Source organism: Trichechus manatus, unplaced genomic scaffold (genome assembly GCF_000243295.1).
Source record: "Trichechus manatus latirostris isolate Lorelei unplaced genomic scaffold, TriManLat1.0 scaffold00004, whole genome shotgun sequence".
NCBI lineage: Eukaryota > Metazoa > Chordata > Mammalia > Sirenia > Trichechidae > Trichechus > Trichechus manatus.
In genome coordinates, this window is record NW_004443940.1 from 7,561,539 (window position 1) to 7,568,631 (window position 7,093).

Below are 7,093 nucleotides of genomic sequence, written 5' to 3' on the forward strand. Positions count from 1 at the left end.
ATGAACAGTTTCACATGGGTTTTTGCCCCACCATGGAACCCTGCCACGATGGCAGTTCCAGATGTAGCCACACGAGGGCCCTCTGAGGTAAGTCTGCTGACGGCGCAGCCTGGGATGGGCGTTTGTCCAGTGGAGGGCCAAGGCCACCTCCAGGCCGCTGTCTCCCTCAGCTGAAGCTGGGCCAGCGTGTGGTGCAAGGAGGGTGGGTACCAGAGCGCAGGGCCCGTGGCAGGCTGGCAGACACTGGGGGACTACCCAACAGGCCACCTGGGCTCACAAAGCAGTGGCCGTAACAATGGGTTGAAGACTAGAGGCCCTTTCTCTGGGGGTTATGGACTGTGTTGAACCCCCAAGGATGCCTGCTCAATCTTGTGGAGGAGACAAGCACCCCAATAATAACTGATATGGACATCTCACCCCTCTGTGAGAGAAGACTTAGAGCTGGATTTCATTTGTTTTCAGTAATGTGGCATTTCTTGCATCCAAGTGTTGTGAAGCAACTTCATACTCGCTTCACGTATAAGGTATGTAAACTAAATAGTACACATGCGCAAACATCATTTTCCCAATATTTTTATTCTATGGAACATGGGAAAATGGCCTTAGGGCAACATCTGGAGCTTAGAAATGTGGAGACAGTTGCCAAGGAAGAGGCCACTTGGTCCTGTCAGGAATAGAACCCTACCCAGAATGAACGTGCAGCTGGCCCGCTGTGGCGATTCTGGGCCCCCAAGGTGAGGACACTCAGGGCGCAACTGAGAAATCAGAACACAGAAAGGCTCCAAGGCCGAATGCTACACCCTCCCCAGATCCCCGGTCGTCAGGGGCTGCAGATGGTGCTGGTGTTCCCCACTGCTTATTAAGAAGGAAAACATTTAACAAGACACAGAGCACACATTTGTCTCTCCGGGGGTTCAAAGTCTGGGCACTGCCAAGAATATTGAAGCCTGTTTTTCCAGCACTGCAATTGGCGTATTCCCTGCCTGCTTTCCCTGGAAATGGGCTTGCAGCCTGGAGAACAGAGAGCATGATGGGAGAAAGAAAAGTGTTTATCACTAAACATTGTTCTTGTTCTGTGCCTTGGAGTCAGTTCCAACTTATAGTGACTCTACAGGACAGAGTAGAACTGCCCCATAGGATTTCTTAGGCTGTAATCTTTATTTTACAGGAAGGAGCCCTGGTGGCACAGTGGTTAAGAGTTCAGCTGCTAACCAAAAGGTTGATGGTTCAAATCCACCAGCCGCTCCAAGGGAGATAGATGTGGCAGATTACAGCCTTGGAAACCCTATCGGGAAGTTCTACTCTGTCCTATAGGGTCGCTATGAGTCAGAATTGACGTGACGGCAATGGGTAATCTTTACCGGAGCAGATTTTCCCCTCAAGAGTGGCTGGTGGGTTTGAACCGCCAACCTTTCTGTTAGCAGCCAAGTACTTAACCACTGCACCGCCAGGGCTAAATAAAAGAAGGAAAAAGACCACAGAAAGACCACATCAGCTCCTGATAATGCAGTGAGAAAGGCCTCATCCATCCCCAAGGGTGGCTGGGAGCACTCACCCCCTCGAGGGCCAGGTTTGTGAGGTTTCTTCCTGTGATGCTGCCACCTGAGCCTGAACCACGTCTCATGGCCCCAGGACTTTCAGGTAACTATGCCAAATGGCAGAGGGAGCTTAAACAATAATGGAATATAACTGTTCAAGTTGGGCTGTAGCTTAAACGCCTTCATTTTACAGAGCAGGTCAGCAGGGGGGTTAAGGGGGAGTCACCTTGATGATCTGCAGTGGCAAATGTCACCCCTCATCCATATCATTGCTCACACAGACTCCAGGGCAGTGGGTGACACATAAAATTGCTAATGTTGTTTTCAAGATTAAATGAATATCTTTCCTTATTTACCTTTTCGTGGTAGAACATTTGAAGGTGTAGCAAGTAAAAAGAAGAAGAAAATAAAAGTCACCTGTAACAATGGACTATTAGTCAGCCAAAAAGAGAAATGAAGTCCTGTTGAATGCTGCAGCATGGATGACCCTAGATAACATTATGCTGAGTGAAATAAGTAAGTTGAAATAGGACAAATACTGTATGATCTCACTTATATGAAATAAGAAAATATATAGAAACCAAAGATTATTAGTGGTTACCAAGGGTGGGAAGGAGGGAGGAAGGGGAAATTTCTGCTTAGGAAGCTTTGAGTTTATATTAATGGTGGTGGAATGATTTGGAAGAGAATAACGATAAACAACATAATTATTTAGCATAAGTATGTCCCATGCAATGTTTAAGATGAAATTCTGGGTGTCCTGTATTTTATCTGGTAACCAACTCTACACCCAGAGGACATTTAGCAATGTCTGAAGACATTTTGACACAACTGGGGAAAGGGCAGTACGGCATCTGTGTATATGAGCCAAGGTTACTGCTAAACATCCTACAGCGCACAGGACAGCCCTTCACACCAAAAGAATTATCTAGCCCAAAGTGTTAACTGTGCCAACGTTGAGAAATCCTCCTCTAAACTCATAACAACCAACCAGAAAATATAGGAAGAATCAAGGACGATGAAAAGCAGCTATAAAGTGAGAGTTAACAACAAAGAATTCACAAAACTTCCAAAGAGAAAATTTTAACACTCAAAAGAAAAGATTATATGAATACACAGAGAGACAGTCTATGCTCTTGTCAACATGCTAAAAGTCAACTCTACCCTTAAAATCAGGAAATTCAATGCAACGCGAATCAAAATGTAAGCTGTGCTTTTCAGAGATTTGATAAACATAGTCTAAAATTTACAGGAGGAATAAAGGGCCATGAAGAGCAAAGACAACTGTGAAAAAGAAAGAAAGGAGACCTGCTGGGCTAGCTATGAAGGCCCACTACAAAGCCATGGTGATAGAAACAGCAGCTATTGGTCCAAGTACAGACAAAAACAGATCAATGGCACAGAAAGGAGCGCTCAGAAACAGACCCTGAAGAACTTCACATGTATCAGAAAAGGTGAAATCAGTGGGAAAAGGAAGACTAACTCTGTAATGACGTGAAGAAAAATGATGCTGTGTCCTGACTAATATTATACAGAAAGCTGGATTTTCTGGGGGCTTCACATTAACCCTTTAAGGGAAAAGGGAAAACTATAAATAAAATAAATAAAAGACGATATTAATGGTCTAAGGGTGAGAAAGGCCAGAAACATAAGCCGTAAAGCAAAAAAGATGGGTGGGTTTGATTACACCAAAGAAGAATTTCTAGTCAATGAAGAACACCCCGGAAAAAATTAACAAGTTAGGAGACGATACGTGCACTGCTTCAAGCCAAAAAAACCCATTGCCATTGAGTCTATTCTGACTCATAGCAACCCGATAGGACAGAGTAGAACTGCCCCATAGGGTTTCCAAGGAGCACCTGGTGGATTCAAACTGCTGACCTTTTGGTTAGCAGCCAAACTCTTAACCACTGCACCACCAGGGTTTCCTAAAGCCAAAGGGTCTACTAAAATATAAATTATACAAGGAGCTCCAGCGAATCAACAAGGAGAAAGCAAGACCCCTGGTTCAAAAATGGGCAAAGACTAGAACAGGCAATTAAAGGAAGGAAACTCTAAAGGCTGAGAAACATAGGGAGAGATGCTTAAACTCATAGGAATTGATGTTGCTCTTGTTAGCTGCCGTGGAGTCGATTTCGACTCATGGCGACCGATGTGTGCAGAGTAAGAACTGTGCACCGTAGAGCTTTCAAGACTGTGACCTTTCAGAAGCAGATCCCCACGCCTGTCTTCCGAGTCGCCTCCAGGTGGGTTCAAACCACCAAACTTTCAGCTAGTGGTCGAGCACTTAACCATTTGTGCCACCCAGGACCTTAGAGAAAAAGTTAAAACGATAAGATATCACTTTACACTCAGCATAGTAACAAAAATTAGAAAGCTGGATAATGCCAGATGTTGGAGAGTCACTGCTGGTGAGAGTGGGGACTGGGACAGCCTTTCAGGAGAGTAATCTTACAGGGTCAAATTAAGTAAATCCACACCCTGAGACCTAGCTATACCGCTGTAGGATATATGCCCAGAGGATTATCACAAAATTAATTAAGGTGATATTATGGATTGAATTATGTCCCCCCAAAAGTATGTCCCCCCCAAAAGTTGAAGTCATAACCCCCCTGTACCTGTGAATGTGACCCTGTTTAGAAATAGGGTCTTTGCAGATGTTATCAGTTAAGTTAACATGAGGTCATACCGGACTAGGAAAAAAACAAAACAAAACAAAGCCATTGCCATCAAGTCAATTCTAACTTACAATGACCCTATAGGACAGAGTAGAACTGCCCCATAGGATTTCCAAGGAGCAGCTGTGGATTCAAACTGCCACCTTTTGGTTAGCAGCCAAGATCTTAACCACTATGCCACCAGGCTTCCTACTGGAGTAGAGGGGGTCCTGATCCCATATGAGTGGTGTCCTTATAAAAGGAGAAGATATACATACATAAACACAAGGAGACAGAGGAAGGACGTGGCATTATTGCAGTTATAGACCAAGGAATGCCTGAAGCTGCCAGAAGCTGGGAGAGAGGCGTGGAATAGTTTCTCAGAGCCCTCAGAAGTAATCAACATGGTCAACACCCTGATTTCACACTCAGCCTCCCAAACTGTGAGACAATAAATTTCTGTTCTTATAAGCCACCCACTTCATGGCAGCCCTAGGAAACAATACAAAGGGCATGTGCAAAGATGCCCGTTGCAAAGATGTTTGTGGAGCCGGGGTTGAGTCAACCCACATGTCTGTCACTGGGAGAAGGGGTGGGCAACACGGAGCACACAGACTCTGGCATATTACAGTTACTGGAAGTAATGAATTAGATATACACACAGCAGGATCGATGGACGTTTAAAAGCACGGTGCTTAGCGAGAATTAAAAAAGAGAAAGAGACTTATAGCCAAAAGCATTTGTAAATTAAAAAAGCACGCAACAAAACAATACATGTTTTACAACGACGGACACAAAATAAGTTGCACATCGAGCACAATCACATGGTTGCTGATTGTGAGTGGAGAGCAAGAAAGAGGAATGAGGATAAAAGGGAATAAGAAAATAAAGAAAAAAACAAGAAGAGTCCTTGCAAAGACTAGAGCATGCCCTGAACCAAGGAGAGTATGAGTAATTTAGCCTTCTGCACCTGGAGCCCAAGCCAAACAAAAAAACAAAGCAACAAAGAAAGAAGAAAGGCTTGACGGGCTACGTAGAAGCTAGAAACGCTGTCATTTCCAAGCTGCAAGCACCTTGGTGCAGACCATCCATTTGTCTGAGGAACCCTGGCTGCTGTCCCAGGGAGGGGGTGGGAGTTGGGCCGGAAGCCAGCCTGAGGGAAAACAAGAGCATGGGTTGCTCGGGGGCTTTGAGGATCTCTGAGTACAGGAACCGGTTTTAAAGTGTTGTTGTTGTTGGCTGACTTTGCGTCAGCCCTTGACTCATGGCGACCCCATGGACAATAGAATGAAACGCTGCCAGATCCTGTGCCATCCCCACGATCGGTTCTGGATCAAACTGTTGTGATCCGTTGGGTCTTCATTGGCTGATTTTCAGAAGCAGACCACCAGGTCTTTCGTCCTAGTAGTCTGTCTTAGTCTGGAACCTCCACTGCAGCCTGTTTAGCACGGCAACGTGAAAGCATATACACTGACAGACGGGTGGCGGCTGCTCATGAGGTTCATTGGCCAGGAATTGAACCTGGGTCTCCCACATGGCAAGCGAGAATTTTACCACTGAACCACCACTGCTCCCAGTTTTAAATTACACGCGGAGACAACCCCCTTCTGAACATCTTGTCTAGTATTATGGCCTGTGAGGATCCCCAGTGAGAAAAGGGAGAGCAGCTCTTCCCTGCGGAAGAGCGGCAGTGACTGGGGAGGGTGAGTAGTACCAAAACTGCAGTTAGCGGCAGCCTGGCTGAGGCTGCTCCAAAGCCCAGCTGAGGTGCCTGCACAGATGACTAGGTGCCCTGAGGGGGTGCTGTTGAGGAATGGGGCTGAGGCCTCTACCACAAAGATGCTGACTTCATTTGTGCTCGGAGTTCAGGGAGCTGAGGGGATGCTCAGGGAGACATATTATACCTCATTTGTCATATATATAGATTTTTTTTTTAACAAAAATAGGGTCATAATACACTGTTCTGTAACATACTTTTGGCATGAAGCAGTATACTGTCAACGTCTTCTGTAATATTAAATAGTCTTCTGTAACACTATTTAAAATGGTTTTATAGGATATTGTTGTTGTTAGGTGCCGTTGAGTCAGTTCCGACTCATAGCGACCCTATGTACAACAGAACGGAACACTGCCCAGTCCTGTACCATCCTCACAACTGTTATGCTTGAGCCCATTGTTGCAGCCACTGTGTCAATCCATCTTGTTGAGGGTCTTCCTCTTTCTCGCTGACCCTCTATTTTACCAAGCACGACGTCCTTCTCCAAGGACTGATCCCTCCCGATAACATGTCCAAAGTATGTGAGAAGTCTCGCCATCCTTGCTTCTAAGGAGCATTCTGGCTGTACTTTCCAAGACCGATTTGTTCATTCTTTTGGCAGTTCACGGTATATTCAATATTTTTCACCAACACCACAATTCAAAAGCGTCAATTCTTCTTCGATTTTCCTTATTCATTGTCCAGCTTTCGCATCCATATAAGGCAATTGAAAACACCATGGCTTGGGTTACGCACACCTTAGACTTCAATTTGGAAGACGGCTACCTAGCGAACCGACTGGAAGAGATCCATATTTATGCCCATTCCAAAGAAAGGTGATCCAACAGAATGTGGAAATTATCAAATAGTATCATTAATATCAAATGTAAGTAAAATTTTGCTGAAGATCATTCAAAAACGGCTGCAGCAGCACAATTGGAAGAGCGTAGTCGACGGCACTGAATTGTGCGTGTAGAAATTTTTGAAATGGTGTATCTCTGGCTATGTATATTTTCACCAAAAAAAAAAAAAAAGGTCAAGAAGGGAGAGGGTTGACATGTTGTGGGGTTGTTAACCAATGTCATAAAACAGTATATGTACTACTGTTTGATAAGAAACTATTTGTTCTGTAAGCCTTCACC